The sequence below is a fragment of the Schistocerca piceifrons genome, chromosome X (genome assembly GCF_021461385.2).
Source record: "Schistocerca piceifrons isolate TAMUIC-IGC-003096 chromosome X, iqSchPice1.1, whole genome shotgun sequence".
Classification (NCBI taxonomy): Eukaryota; Metazoa; Arthropoda; class Insecta; order Orthoptera; family Acrididae; genus Schistocerca; species Schistocerca piceifrons.
Window position 1 is genome coordinate 659,048,429 of NC_060149.1, and position 16,085 is coordinate 659,064,513.

Consider the following 16,085-nt stretch of genomic DNA (forward strand, 5'->3'; position numbering starts at 1 on the left):
TTCTAAGTTCTAAGGGACTAATGACCTCAGCAGTTGAGTCCCATAGTGCTCAGAGCCATTTGAACCATTTTGAACTAGCAGATTCTTGCAAAGAAGAAAAAAGCAACCAGCCACTATTAATAATGCTCTTTATTTACAGAAATAGTGCCTCTTACTGGTTTCAACAGGTTTATCTTCAGATCGCTGACCACGTTTGTATGAGGGTGTACTGAAAAATAATGCCTCTGAACTATTTATATGAAAACTCTTAAAGCTTTTTAAATAAAACAGACATTATTAACGTTCTACATCTTTAGTCTTCATGTCGACATATTTATTTCTCAGCATAGTCAGCATGACGATGAACACATTATTTCTCCCACCAAGAGACCAGTTACTTGAAACTGGCCGGCCGCTGTGGCCGAGCGGTTCTAGGCGTTTCAGTCCGGAACCGCGCTGCTGCTAAGGTCGCAGGTTCGACTCCTGCCTCGGGCATGGATGTGTGTGATGTCCTTAGGTTGGTTAGGTTTAAGTAGTTCGAAGTCTAGGGGACTGATGACCTCAGATGTGAAGTCCCATAGTGCTTAGAGCCAGTTGAGACTGTCACTGAAGAAAGTTTATCTTTGTTAACAGAGCCGAAAACTCACCTCTCCTTGCACCGTTTCATCAACATCAAACTGAAGTCCTCAAAGGTGTTCTTTAAGTTTTGGAAACAGATGGAAGTCGGATGGAGCCAATTGGGGACTGTATGGAGGATTATCGATGAGAGTGAACTCAAGAATGCAAGGCGTCAGATTGTTGCAGATGTCAGAGAGCTAGTGTGTAGTGTGGCATTGTCATCCCGAAGAAGAGGATTTGGTCACAACGCAAGATTTCGCTGAGATTTTTAATAAAATCGAGATGTACGACTACCTAATATCAAACCACGACTTCTGCATGGAAGGAGACCAAAAGGGAAATATCAATGTGATTGTTGGAATAGATTGTTTAATGTCGATGATTGACATTTGTAGGGTAAAGATATGTAAAAAAAATTGTATGTCACATAGCAAATCTAGGTTTGAAAGAAGTTTTAAAATTGAAAATTTGTGGTAAGGGCTTATGGGACCCAACTGCTGAGGTCATCGGTCCCTAAGCTTACACACTACTTAGCCTAACTTAAACTAACTAACGCTAAAGACGACACGCACACACACACACACACACACACACACACACACACACACACACACACACACACACACATGCCCGAGGGAGGACTCGAACCTCGGAGGGGGGAGCCGCGCGGACCATGACAAGACGCCCTAGACCGCGCGGCGAACAAAGTTATAGGTAACCACATTATAGACTTTATAAAGTGTCCGTAGATGCCACTACGAGAAACTTTTACGTCCTCCATGGCTAAAGAATATGGTATTACTAGACAGGAGTCTACAATATACTACTATAAAATGGATCATGCATTTGACCTGTGCAAAACTGTGTAAGGGTTTTAAACTGTAACAAACACTATTTACAGTGTGCTCCACTGTATTCTACGCAGATCACATCCATTTGGTGTTAGCTAACGAATGACTTGCAGAACAGTTACTGTGTGGTGCCTAACAACGTTCTGCAGTATGTCTACTGGGGTAACAAGAATACCCGAAAATTGACTAGTGTGCAAGTAAGTCTGCCACTCAAGACCGAGACAAGTTTATAAGTTATGTTCTGTCTGCATACAGTTTTAATTATCTGTCTGTAAACCACATGGGGATTCTTAAGTCTAACCCCAATAAAGACGATGTACATGTTATACAGAAGCGCTATATTAAAGCAGGAGAAACATGTTTCTTTCAATCCAGGACACTGTTCTCCACAGTACTGTCGGACGTAGATATCGCCAAATTAGAGCTGGTACCTACAAGCAATGTTGTTCCCAAAGTCCTAAGGAAAGGAATAAATGTTTCGCACAGGCTTAAGGCATTCCCCATTAAAAAAATTACGTCTTTATGTGCAGTTACCTTGCTCTATGTGTGAAAAAGAAAACTGGAAATGGAAGTGATTGAGGCCACAAAACGAGAACTGGAGTTTGCGGTGAAGACAACTGCCATATAGGAAGAATATAAACTGCAACTAGAAAAAGAAGAAGCTATTACAAATGTGTAGGCAAGGCTTACATATTGCTTTAAACACAGTGTGTGGCGAAATCTGGTTACCACTGGGGAATATGAAATTTCTGCATTTACTGTTAATATCAGTGATAAATGGCCATATGTTGAAGTCCTGGCCGAAAAGGACCGATTGGAGCATGCATACTGCATTAAAGGTCACACAAAAAATCTGTTTATAAAGCTCCATTCCCACCTGGATCTGCTTAAAAGGAATGGCTACGTTTTATGTAAGTGTGTTGGACTGGATTTTGTGCATCTAGCAACAGAAAAACCTTCTGTACAAAGTTCTATATGGAAATTCGACAAGAATGTGCGGTAGAAGAGCTGGTGGCGTACACCCAGGAAGATGTGGAGTGTTATAACAATAGCGTCATACAAGATATAAGAGGCAAAATTAAAATCACCGAATGCTCTCGTCTAAAAGATCTGCTGGAAGGAACGAAGCCAACTATCAAAGCCATAAAAAAGGTAGTTTACGGGAAACAACTTACATATTGGAATTTGAGAACTTACTTTCTTTGTACCTGTCAAACTGGTGGCTGGAGAAAGAAATAGAAGAATCCAATGTAGATACAAATTACATGATAAAAATTAAGTTGGACGTTACTAGGCCCACATCAACCAATAAAGAAAGAGTTGGTTTCTGTGTGTAAATGCATGTGTAGAAAGAAAAAAAGATTTTTTACAGGAATATATATTTAAAGATTCTCTCTACCACCCAAAAACAAACAAAAAAAATACTTCTATTCACGATTCATGTATGGGCGGTGAGTAGTTTTATGACCTTGAAAAGTAGTTGAAACTAGGTAGCTGAAGGCAAGGCACTCACTTTTCGTACCTGTAAGAAGTAGGTAGATGGCGACACGAGGACAATTTTGATATCAAATTGATATTCAAATAAATTAAACTGCTCAATTAATTATCTTCACCCTCCACCCTACTCTCACCCACGCCCCAGGATGACGTCGTGTGTTTTCTCCAGTGGACATACGGGCCCCACACCCGCCCCCTCCCCACCCCACCCACCCCCACCTATCCTACTGGCTGGAATGTCCAATTTTGGTGGGAAATTAAAAAGAATTGTGGGAGTTTAAAAAATGGTGGGAATTTATTTGTCCCAAGGCTGTGGTGACGTCCCACCCCACCACCACGCCGGGAATTGCTGGGAAATTCAAAATGGCGGCGCCATTTTCTGGAACTCGAATCCCAATCCTTCTGGACATAAAGCTTAAGTGCACACCCCAAGACATGGAAACTGTCCAGATAAAGGAGAGAAAGATTAGGGTAGTGTATTTTACTTATTTTGTTGGGAAACTGAAGGAAAGATCGGTCCTAATTATGTAATTAATCATAAAGATCAGTTTTAATATCTATGTTCATAGCGCCACATAAGGAGCACCTAAACTACTGCTCAAAAATTGGCTGTCATACAACTGGTGTTATGCTTCTGGGAAAAAAATTCTCTATACCACTTGAAACTAGCAGCAGACATACTCGAACTCTATGTAGAATGATCCCTTCATCTACAAGCTGGCGGGAAAGTGGCTAGCGAGGAAGCTACTATCTTTATTTTTGCCAGGAATTGTGTTCAACTGATGAGATGCTGGTACTGGACAGTGAAGAGTTTAATAAGTGTATTACCTGCAAGCATACAGCTGAAGACTATGTCTACCACCGTTTCATGTCAGAGATCGCCGTAGACGCCTCCTGCTGCACTGCTCAACAATCACCCTGCAGCCCAGGGGATCAAAATTCAGGAACGCCAATACATGCTACCACAACTGATCGAAACTGCTTCACTGTTATAATGACACAAAAAAATTGTCGCAGAAAAACCAACAGTCGTAAAAAACAGGTCATAATGCAACACCAATAGTGGGGATTGGGAAAAATCGTCGTAATAACACAACTACTGCAAAAACCGACCCCAAAAGATTGAACAAGGAGAGAGGGGCGACAATTGCACATGTGTTTTCCTCTATGCACGGTTACAAACTAACCAACTTAGAGTCATGAATGAAACTACAATGGAAACCAGTCCATTAGTTGCCTACAGGCGTTGATAAATATCTACAGGGACAGTTGAAAATTTGTGCCCCGATCAGGACTCGAACCCGGGATCTCCTGCATACATGGCAGACGCTCTATCCGACTGAGCCATCCAGGACACAGAGTTATCTATTCTTTCGGACAAGTGCGAAAGAACAGATACCATCATCATATAAATAAGACTTACTAGCCAATGATCTTCTTCAGTGCAGATGCACTCACATTGCTCAAACTCTTACGGGAATCGGTAGAGTGACTGCTGCGAGCGATGAGTATAGTGGGCAGGGTCACTACAAATGTAGTGTGTGGACAGGAAGTTGGAAATGTGGGTCTCATGGGGAGCGAGCCAGAGATAAGTCCCTGCAGTCGCACTATCCTCTGTCTCCTCGACAGCTAAGTCGGATAGGACGTCTGCCATGTAAGCAGGAGATCTCGGGTTCGAAGCCCCATTGGGGCACACATTTTGAAATGTCCCTACCGATATGTATCAACGCCTATAAGCAGCTAATGGTCTGGATATCATTGTAGTTTCATTCTTCGAGAGCTACATGACCACCAATGGAATCTGTTCTTTTGGACACGTACGAAAGAACTGATACCATCTTCATATATATATTCATATAAACATAGAGTCAGTCTTACCTCCCACCCTACCACTCCTCATCTCTACCTCTCCCCACCATAGACAGGGATACAGGTTTCTTCTATCTTGTTGCTGATGGTCCACAATGAGTTCTGTCTGGTGGCTGTGATATACTGTCTTCAGTCTGTGGAAATCAGTTACAGATGGACGTTTCATACATGCCTTTAAACGTATTCCTCGGAAATACTGGACGCCCTTTGGAACAATAATGGAATTCTGGAGTACTCTCCAGATGGGTTTTCCAAGCGTCTGCTGCTTGGGAAGCAGGCTGCTGATACCACCAATGTTGACCGCAGCCCCCGCCGTAGCTGAGTGCACAGTCTCCGTCAAGCGCAGCCAACAGTAGCTGGAGGTCCAGGCAGTCGGTCAGCACTAAAGACGCTGCCATACACAACAGGCCACGACGCCGACGGGCCACAGCACAAAGTGAGATAAATGACAACTACCCAGACCAAGAATTGTTTGTTTAAAGTGCAGCTGTGGCAGCATGCCACCTGTACCACCAGCACCAACTGCTGAAACCACCCACTACTCTGCTAGAGAAAAAAAAAACTTCACTGTAACAATTGTATTTAGTATAAACGTACCTCTTATAAGTGAACATCTATTAAAAGAAAACACAATCGTGACAACAATGGAAACAGTTTTGTTTCCACGAAAATTGGTGCAGTCCATTTCCTTTTAGTTTTATGAGCGAAATCGGTAGAGATTTTTACTTTTGACTGCAGGATACAGTTCGCATCTCGCTCTTCTCCCGCATCCCACTACTTTGTCATATCCAACTATGTGAAAAAAAACTACAGCAATGATGCCAATTACAGATGAGCAAACTGCGACGTAGGTGTTCTATAGCAATTCATGTGAGACATGTATTATCCTACCTCACACCTCCTATACAAGCCCACCCTGTGTAAAATCGAAAAAACTTCTACTATCAATGCAGAATGTTCTTGTTATTTCGAAACTGTTATGGAGTACAGAGAAGGCGAGAATTTAAACCCTGAAGTAGATGGTTTGAGAGCGTCCCTGGCGTTCAGATCAGTGCCTGTAAATAAAGTTTCATGCACGTGGGTATCACAAACATTTCAGACACATGAAATAACATTATAAAATACAGCCTTTCAAGTCACTTCTTCACATGTCAGAAAAAAACACAGTCATTTTACATTCGACAACAATACACTGTAATTCAGTAGAATGTTGTTGTTTTGTACATTGTTGCAGGTCCAATTTTACCGATGTAATAGAACCTCCCAACATCACATAGTAGAGATGCCTATGAGATTCCACCGATAAATCTAAGACAAATACCATATGTATGCTGACATCTGACATTTTTTGCTCCATAACTCACTTCTAGCCAGTTGTGTGTAAGATTTCTGTCGCCCAGCAGACCATCATCCTCAATAGCAGCAGATTCTTGTATTGCAGTATATAAGCAATTTGGCCGTCACAAACAGCCTTTTTCACACAATCTACTTACGTGTCGGGAAAAATACTATTATTTCTAGGTCCCACAAAAAGCTGTAATTCAAGTGGTGGCTACTTTATAATTAGAACTTACGATGTATTAAATAACATGGGACTTGCAATAATACATATTTTTAAGGACACAATCATTATGATTATAATAAAACCAATCATGATTCCTCGAGAATATATATAGTTGATTTCAATTAATTTTATGAGTGAAATCAGTGTAGTTTGTGAGCATTCATTATGTTCAAATCACACATTGTTTTGCACAAGGGCATTACATTCATTTTACACGTATGAAATACCGATACCAATAAGCATATACACAGTCGTTTATTACATTCGAGAGCACTCCTCATCGTTATTTTGCAACATCCAGAGTAGGTAAAAACTACCAACTATCTGCATCCAAACTCTAACCAGTCATACCACTACTTGTACGCACCCTCCTGTATGACTTAAACTCATCTCTCCCCTCTGATACATCGTAAAACAAATACCGTATGCATGTTGACATTAAGCATATTACGCATACATGTATTGTTCTACTGGAGCAGGTGACCAGTATTCGAAGTCGCTTGCACAGACCTGTGTAAAGTTTTGTTGCCTGTACTGGAGGAAGACCGTATCCCACAGACTATCTCTCACAAGAGAGGGTTCCTGTGTTGTTCTTTCATAAGCAGTTTGATACAGTTTTGTTTTCAGGTGTAACACATCCAAGCAGTGTATGACTACAACTTTGTACACAGCCATACAGTTTGTTTTTCCACCATGACTTCCAGGTGTGTGTCAGGTGCTACATCGACATTAACATGTTCGAGCCATTGGCTCCCACAGAAAGCTGGACATCACATGATGTAAACTAAGCTGCTCCCATAACACACAGGATGGTAGATATAGAACACAGAGAAAATGTTTCTTATAGACAGAAATGTGGCCGCGCGGGATTAGCCGAGCGGTCTCAGACGCTGCAGTCACGGACTGTGCGGCTGTTCCCGACGGAGGTTCGAGTCCTCCTTCGGGAATGTGTGTGTGTGTGTGTGTGTGTGTGTTTGTGTGTGTCTGTGTGTGTGTGTTTGTCCTTAGGATAATTTTAAGTTGTGTGTGAGCTTAGGTACTGATAACCTTAGCAGTTGAGTCCCATAAGATTTCGCACACATTAACAGAAATGTGGAAGGCATTGCAGCATATGGAAACTTAACCCCATGTTCCACAGCGACAAGTAGCAGATGCTCATGGCTCTGCCAAGGCTCTCTCCATCTAAAACAAGTGGTTTCAGTCAATCATTATGTGATAACCAACAGTGTAACAGTGGACAGATGGGATGAAGAAGACGCAGTCGCTGATTTAATGTGCAACTGACCATTAGTATGAGGGCACTGTACCCGCCACATGCTATTTCTTGTGAAGGAACAGTGCAAGCTGGGTCCATAACTGCTGTTCAGTGAAGACTGTTCTGCACCAATCTTACTCACAGCATCCGTTCAAGTGCACAAGATCTCTCCATATGCATTCATGTCGAGGTGGTTAGCTTCCTTATCGGCGTGTAGTGGACATGAGAGTATTGTGGTGATATAACAGACCATGAAGAATAAACGTGTAGTGTACGCATGATGGACTCCTGACGGATGGAGTGTGATGTATTTTATGTAAATCAAATGTGCTATCAATTCTGGAGTATTATTCCAGTGTCTAGAGTCATTACCATGAAAGTACCGGCAAGAGAGAAATGACCGTTGAGCATAGATACGCATGTTCTTATGGCTAAGTGGTTCTGCACCTAAAAACGCTGTATTGTTAAAACCATATGGTTTCCAAAGTGTTAGTCGTGTGGAATGCAATGCTCTTAACATACTAATACAGCATATATACAGGGTGTTACAAAAAGGTACGGCCAAACTTTCAGGAAACATTCCTCACACACAAAGAAAGAAAATATGTTATGTGGACATGTGTCCGGAACGCTTACTTTCCATGTTAGAGCTCATTTTTTTACTTCTCTTCAAATCACATTAATCATGGAATGGAAACACACAGCAACAGAACGTACCAGCGTGACTTCAAACGCTTTGTTACAGGTAATGTTCAAAATGTCCTCCGTTAGCGAGGATACATGCATCCACCCTCTGTCGGATGGAATCCCTGATGCGCTGATGCAGCCCTGGAGAATGGCGTATTGTATCACAGCCGTCCACAATACGAGCACGGACAGTCTCTACATTTGGTACCGGGGTTGCGTAGACAAGAGCTTTCAAATGCCCCCATAAATGAAAGTCAAGAGGGTTGAGGTCAGGAGAGCGTGGAGGCCATGGAATTGGTCCGCCTATACCAATCCATCGGTCACCGAATCCGTTGTTGAGAAGCATACGAACACTTCGACTGAAATGTGCAGGAGCTCCATCGTGCATGAACCACATTTTGTGTCGTACTTGTAAAGGCACATGTTCTAGCAGCACAGGTAGAGTATCCAGTATGAAATCATGATAACGTGCTACACTGAGAGCGTAGGTGGAAGAACATGGGGCCCAATCAAGACATCACCAACAATGCCTGCCCAGACGTTCACAGAAAATCTGTGTTGATGACGTGATTGCACAACTGCGTGCGGATTCTCGTCAGCCCACATATGTTGATTGTGAAAATTTACAATTTGATCACGTTGGAATGAAGCCTCATCCGTAAAGAGAACATTTGCACTGAAATGAGGATTGACACATTGTTGGATGAACCATTCGCAGAAGTGTACCCGTGGAGGCCAATCAGCTCCTGAAACTGCCTGCACACGCTGTACATGGTACGGAAACAACTGGTTCTCCCGTAGCACTCTCCATACAGTGACGTGGGCAACGTTACTTTGTACAGCAGCAACTTCTCTGACGCTGACATTAGGGTTATCGTCAACTGCACGAAGAATTGCCTCGTCCATTGCAGGTGTCCTTCGTCGTTCTAGGTCTTCCCCAGTCGCGAGTCATAGGCTGGAATGTTCCGTGCTCCCTAAGACGCCGATCAGTTGCTTCGCATGTCTTCCGGTCGGGACACCTTCGTTCTGGAAATCTGTTTCGATACAAACGTACCGCGCCACGGGTATTGCCCCGTGCTAATCCACACATCAAATGGGCATCTGCCAACTCCGCATTTGTAAACATTGCACTGACTGCAAAACCACGTTCGTGATGAACACTAACCTGTTGATGCTACGTACTGATGTGCGTGATGCTAGTGCTGTAGAGCAATGAGTCGCATGTCAACACAAGCACCGAAGTCAATATTACCTCCCTTATATTGGGCCAACTGGCGGTGAATCGAGGAAGTACAGTACATACTGACGAAACTAAAATGAGCTCTAACATGGAAATTAAGCGTTTCCGGACACATGTCCACATAACATCTTTTCTTTATTTGTGTGTGAGGAATGTTTCCTGAAAGTTTGGCCGTACCTTTTTGTAACACCCTATGTATGTATGTATATATATATATATATATATATATATATATATATATATATATATACAGGGTGTTACAATATATATATATATATATATATATATATATATATATATATATATATGTGTGTGTGTGTGTGCAACATCTGACATAAAACGACCCTGCAAGCTTCCAACCCGAATCACTACGATGACAAATTTTAAGACGATAAAATTACGTCCTTTGCACTATTCTGGTGTCCTAGGAAGTGACAGAGCTGTTCCTCACTACAAAGGTATAGTCGGTGTATATCCGCCGCTCGAAATATTTATAAACCAACTAGAATGAAGACGGGAGACTGCTCTCCTGTCTCTTAGGAAATTTAAGAATTTTAGACGTCTTTTCAAGTCAGAAATGTTCGAACCCTCAATCACATTTCTTTTGTTAGTTGTGCTTATTAATAGTGTGGTTTTGACGGATGTCGCTATGCCTAACTAGGAAATAGAGCGAGGGAGGACGACATGAATATTTTCGATGGTTGATAGGTTGAGTTACCACCCACGCCGACTGCACGAAAAGGCACGCGAAGAAACAGTGACTTCTTATGAGGGAGTAAGCACCATGATCAGTAGCCAAAGAAGATGTAATAGTCTTATTGCATTATACAGTAGCATCAGCACAGCCCTGGTAGCATTACTCTTTCTTTTGACTGATTAATTGACGTCTAAATCATGTCGTCGTGGGAAATGTATTATTTCCTTTATCTTACTTTTCGATCTGTGAGACAACGGATTCATTATCTTTTCAATATCAGATACATACTTGCCCCACGCCCTATCGTTGTTATGGAAATACTTTCTGAAATTTAATCCAATTCATGCCTGTAGGGCTCTGAAGGATTGCTCGATGGATGGATGGATGGTAAACCGAGACATGAATAACCTCTACCTCTCTTTCTTTCATACCTTCATTCCATGCCTTGGATATAAAATGCGGCCCATTGTCGGGTAATGCCACCTTCGGTTTTCCTACTTTCACGAAATGATCGGCCACAAATTTGCTAAACACCGCTTCAGCTGTGGCCTTACGCGAAGTATACAGTTTTACAAATTTGGAACACGTATCCAGTACGACCAGAATGTATGCACAATTACCAGTTGTTTTAGGTAACGGATCGTAAAGATGCGTTGCCAGAATTTCCAAAACATCTTTATGTTGTATACTTTGCATAGGACCACGATTAGTAGCGTTTGTCACGTGTTCTGATTCTTTCAGCCACCTTCCTATTCATATTGTTAAAACTCACAGATTCACCTGTCTTATCCACACATTTTTTCGCTCTATAATGATGACAAACAAGATGAATATAATCGATCAATTCTGGGACCCGTCGGCTACACAGTAGTCTACACCCCTCACATGACAATTCTCTAAATCAAATTTTTGTATTTACAAAGCCGATCTTTTCATCCTATCGTGAAATAACGGAAATTCTACAAAAACGCCAAGGCCTTGTGGTCAGAATGCACTATGACTTTGTGCCCCCACAAGAAACCTTTACATTAAATCCCCATACTATAGCTATAGGTATAGCTCTTTTTCCGAGACTATAATTCCTCTCGTATTTTGTAAGTGTTCTACTGGCAATAGCAGTGGACCGACACTCTTTATTTTCCCCTTGTTCTATTTCTTGAAATGTGTGCACCGCAGTACCATAACCACACAAGTCGGTTCCCATATGAAATGGTAATGTCAAATCTGGTTGTTGTAAAACTACGTCTTTTATAATTTCATCCTTTAGTTTATCGAACGCTGTTTGACATTTCTCTGTCCAAATAAACGCACTGTTTTTCTTTAACAAACCCCACAAATCTGTGTCATTAAAAAGTTGCTCTTCTGCATTACAAAGACCAAGCAAAGCCTGCAATTGTTTTTTGGTCATTGGCGGTCGACAGCTTCTTATCACCTCAAAGTTTCGCATGTCTTTAGCTATTTCTGAAGTTGTTATATGGTCTAAAAATTCTACTTCCTTTTCCACAAATTCACATTTATTTAACTTTGCTGTCATTCCCCCCGTGTCTCAGTGCTTGAAGAACTTCTGTTAGTACAATGCTCTTCCCATGATGACGTTGCTTTTACAAATCGTCAACATAAATCTTAATTCTGGCGCCAAGTCCTTTCCCCAATACACTATCTTTACTAATAGCATGTCCCAGCAAACGGGAATGCTGTCAGTTTTCGCGATTCTTCTTCTAGGGCTATCTGCCAATAGCCAGCGGTCAGACCGAGGCCTGTCACATACCGCACGTTGCGAAACTTTTGCAAAACATCGTCTAAACACTCAGGACGATACGTCTCACGCTTTACAACCTTGTTAATATTGCTGGCATCTTTCATGATCCTAACATTCTTATCTTTTTTATGCGCCAAAACAAGCGGGTTGTTATATTGGTTTTTAGAATTTTCTATGACAACCCACTCCCCCATGCGGTTTATTTCTGTTTTTACCACTTCCCTCCTAGTTACTGGCGCTTGATGAGGGTTCATGGGGTATCGTCTCAATTTTATACTAAAAGTCACATACGTGACCAGGTTTATCTGAAAATACCTCCTTGTTATTAATCAAACTATCATACAGCTCCTCCTTTTGGTCGGAAGTTATGCCCGACAGTTTCTCCATATTGTTGCAAATTCATCGTCGGAAGGTGATGTATTTACGTTCCTAACATGGTAACACTCAGACCATTCACTCAGCCCTTTGTTCAGAGGTAGCGTGATTATATTCCGTCTGATGTCGTGATCACTGACTCCGTGATCGATGTCATCAAAACCCACCTCTAATTTGTTTTCTCCTACAGGACATACCACCATTCTTCTTTCACAATCAATGATTACTTTATTTTTATCATCCAGTCCATGCTCGTAATTAGTTCTGTTTTCAACTGAGACACCACTAGAAAATCACGTTCAAACCCAACATTCATAGTATAAAATTGCATCAAAATTTGAGTCGTAATCGGTTTACTACAGACACCAGTAGCACCTACTACTTTCTCTCCCGTAACAGGCATTTCGACTATATCCGTTCGGTTTTAATTCACTCGTAAAATGACTGACACAACATTAATCTGACTTCCACTAGCAATTAACGCTTGAGTTTCCATTCTATATACACCAATAAGTATCATAACGTGATCAAATTGCTTCGATTCATTACCCTTCCCTTCCCACAACAGGTCTTGTTCCACTTCTAAATCACTCCACAAGGCTTCATTCCGTCTATGTAACTTATGCGGGTTTTTTTCTGTCTTCCCCTTTTCCCTTCTACTTCCTTAGACAAACTATACCTTAATTCATCCTTACTCAACTTATCGGCAGGTTCACTTTCATCGTTATCATCGCTTTCGCGAATCACATCTGCTTGGACTTCATATACATTACAACCATCTGTTTCGTTCATTAATTTTATTCGGCTGTCGTAAACTACATAATCAGGCTGCACACCACAGTCTCCAGTTGTTCGATCAAATAAGCCGAATTCGACTGAATCGGTAATGGTATCTACCAAATATCTACTCATCAATAACTTACGTGCCCCCTCATCTCCACTACATTCATTAATCTCATTATCATTACTCATTATATTCTTATCAACTTCATTTACTTCGCGCAGCGGCTCCTTGTGGTCACTCGCCCCCACCGTTACACAAAATTCATAATTATTATCCTCCCCCACACTCTGACTCCTTTTACCACCAAAACTTACTTTCCTGTTTCTTTTCCACGCTTCTGTCCCATCATACATTTCGCTTAATCGTCTCAGCCATTTTCTGTCATCACCTACTGTTCACTGCTCTTTCATCGGAACCTCTATACCACTTTTACGCGCCATACCCGCTGTCGTTTCGACATAGCAAACAATTTTATTTGCTATCGCTTCCGATTTGCTCCGTACAAGAAGTTCATTGCTCTTGTTTTGTTTCCTAAACATCTGACTTCTTATGTGAGCCAGATCGGGTTTACTTGTTTGTTGCCGCCACCGCTGTTATATTGTTTCCTTTGATGGGGCCGCGTACCGCCACCCGCACCAGTTTGCCCCTTTACTGTTACGAGCTAGCGTTTTCCGAGCAGTAATTTTCGCAAACTCGACCAACAAAATTACTTCTTTCGCGACCGCCACCTCTTCCTTCTCTCCTAACTCTGTCTACGTGAGCGCATCTCACGTCGTTATCATTGTGACGGTTATTGTTTCAGTTGCTATTGAAATTCTTTCCATTCTGGTTATTATTGTTTCCGCCGTGGTACCGTTTGTCACTGGCGCGGTCCCACGCGTCAATGTCACCTACTTTCTTCAGAAAAGATGTTTGATCGTTTTCGGCCATAAAATGGTCTCCTACACGCCATGGTAATTTTTCGCTACGTACCGTAAACATACTCTTTTCTGACATTTGACCCTTCACATATTCCACTTTTTAAAATAGCTCCATGCAATACAATTTCATATTGAGGGCTAGTAGAAATCCTTGGGTAACAGAAGAAATATTTAATTTAATTGATGAAAGGCGAAAATATAAAAATGCAGTAAATGAAGCAGGCAAAAAGGAATACAAACGTCTCAAAAATGAGATCGACAGGAAGTGCAAAATGGCTAAGCAGGGATGGCTAGAGGACAAATGTAAGGGTGTAGAGGCTTATCTCACTAGGGGTAAGATAGACACTGCCTACAGGAAAATTAAAGAGATCTTTGGAGAAAAGAGAACCACTTGTATGAATACCAAGAGCTCAGTTGGAAACCCAGTTCTAAGCAAAGAAGGTAAAGCAGAAGGGTGGAAGGAGCATATAGAGGGTCTATACAAGGGCGATGTACTTGAGGACAATATTACGGAAATTGAAGAGAATGTAGATGAAGATGAAATGGGAGATACGATACTGCGTGAAGAGTTTGACAGAGCACTGTAAGACCTGAGTCGAAGCAGGGCCCCGGGAGTAGACAAAATTCCATTAGAACTACTGACGGCCTTGGGAGAGAAAGTCCTGACAAAACTCTACCATCTGGTGAGCAAGATGTATGAGACAGGCGAAATACCCTCAGACTTCAAGAAGAATACAATCGTTCCAAACCCAAAGAGAGCAGGTGTTGCCAGATGTGAAAATTACCGAACTATCAGATTAATAAGTCACAGCTGCAAAATACTAACACGAATTCTGTACAGACGAATGGAAAAACCGGTAGAAGCCAACCTCGGGGAAGATCATTTTGGATTCCGTAGAAATATTGGAACACGCGAGGCAATACTGACCTTACGACTTACCTTAGAAGAAAGATTAAGGAAAGGCAAACCTACGTTCCTAGCATTTGTAGACTTAGAGAAAGCTTTTGACAATGTTGACACGAATACTCTCTTTCAAATTCTAAAGGTGGCAGGGGTAAAATACAGGGAGCGAAAGGCTATTTACAATTTTTACAGAAACCAAATGGCAGTTATAAGAGCCGAGGGGCATGAAAGGGAAGCAGTGGTCGGGAAGGGAGTGAGACAGGGTTGTAGCCTCTCCCCGATATTATTCAAAAAATGGTTCAAATGGCTCTGAGCACTATGGGACTTAACTTCTGAGGTCATCAGTCCGCTAGAACCTAGAATTACTTAAACCTAACTAACCTAAGGACATCACACACAGCCATGCCCGAGGCAGGATTCGAACCTGCGACCGTAGCGCGATGTTATTCAATCTGTATATTGAGCAAGCAGTAAAGGAAACAAAAGAAAATTCGGAGTAGGTATTAAAATCCATGGAGAAGAAATAAAACTTTGAGGTTCTCCGATGACATTGTAATTCTGTCAGAGACAGCAAAGGACTTGGAAGAGCAGTTGAACGGAGTGGACAGTGTCTTGATAGGAGGATATAAGACGAATATTAACAAAAGCAAAATTAGGGTAATGGAATGTAGTCGAATTAAGTCGGGTGATGCTGAGGGAATTAAATTAGGAAATGAGACATTTAAAGTAGTAAAGGAGTTTTGCTATTTGGGGAGCAAAATAACTGATGATGGTCGAAGTAGAGAGGATATCAAATGTAGACTGGCGATGGCAAGGAAAGCGTTTCTGAAGAAGAGAAATTTGTTAACAACTAGTATAGATTTAAATGTCAGGAAGTCGTTTCTGAAAGTATTTGTATGGACTGTAGCCATGTATGGAAGTGAAACGTGGACGATAAATAGTTTGGACAAGAAGAGAATAGAAGCTTTCGAAATGTGGTGCTACAGAATAATGCTGAAGATTTTATGGGTAAAACACATAACTAATGAGGAGGTAGTGAATAGAATTGGGGAGAAGAGGAGTTTGTGGCACAACTTGACTAGAAGA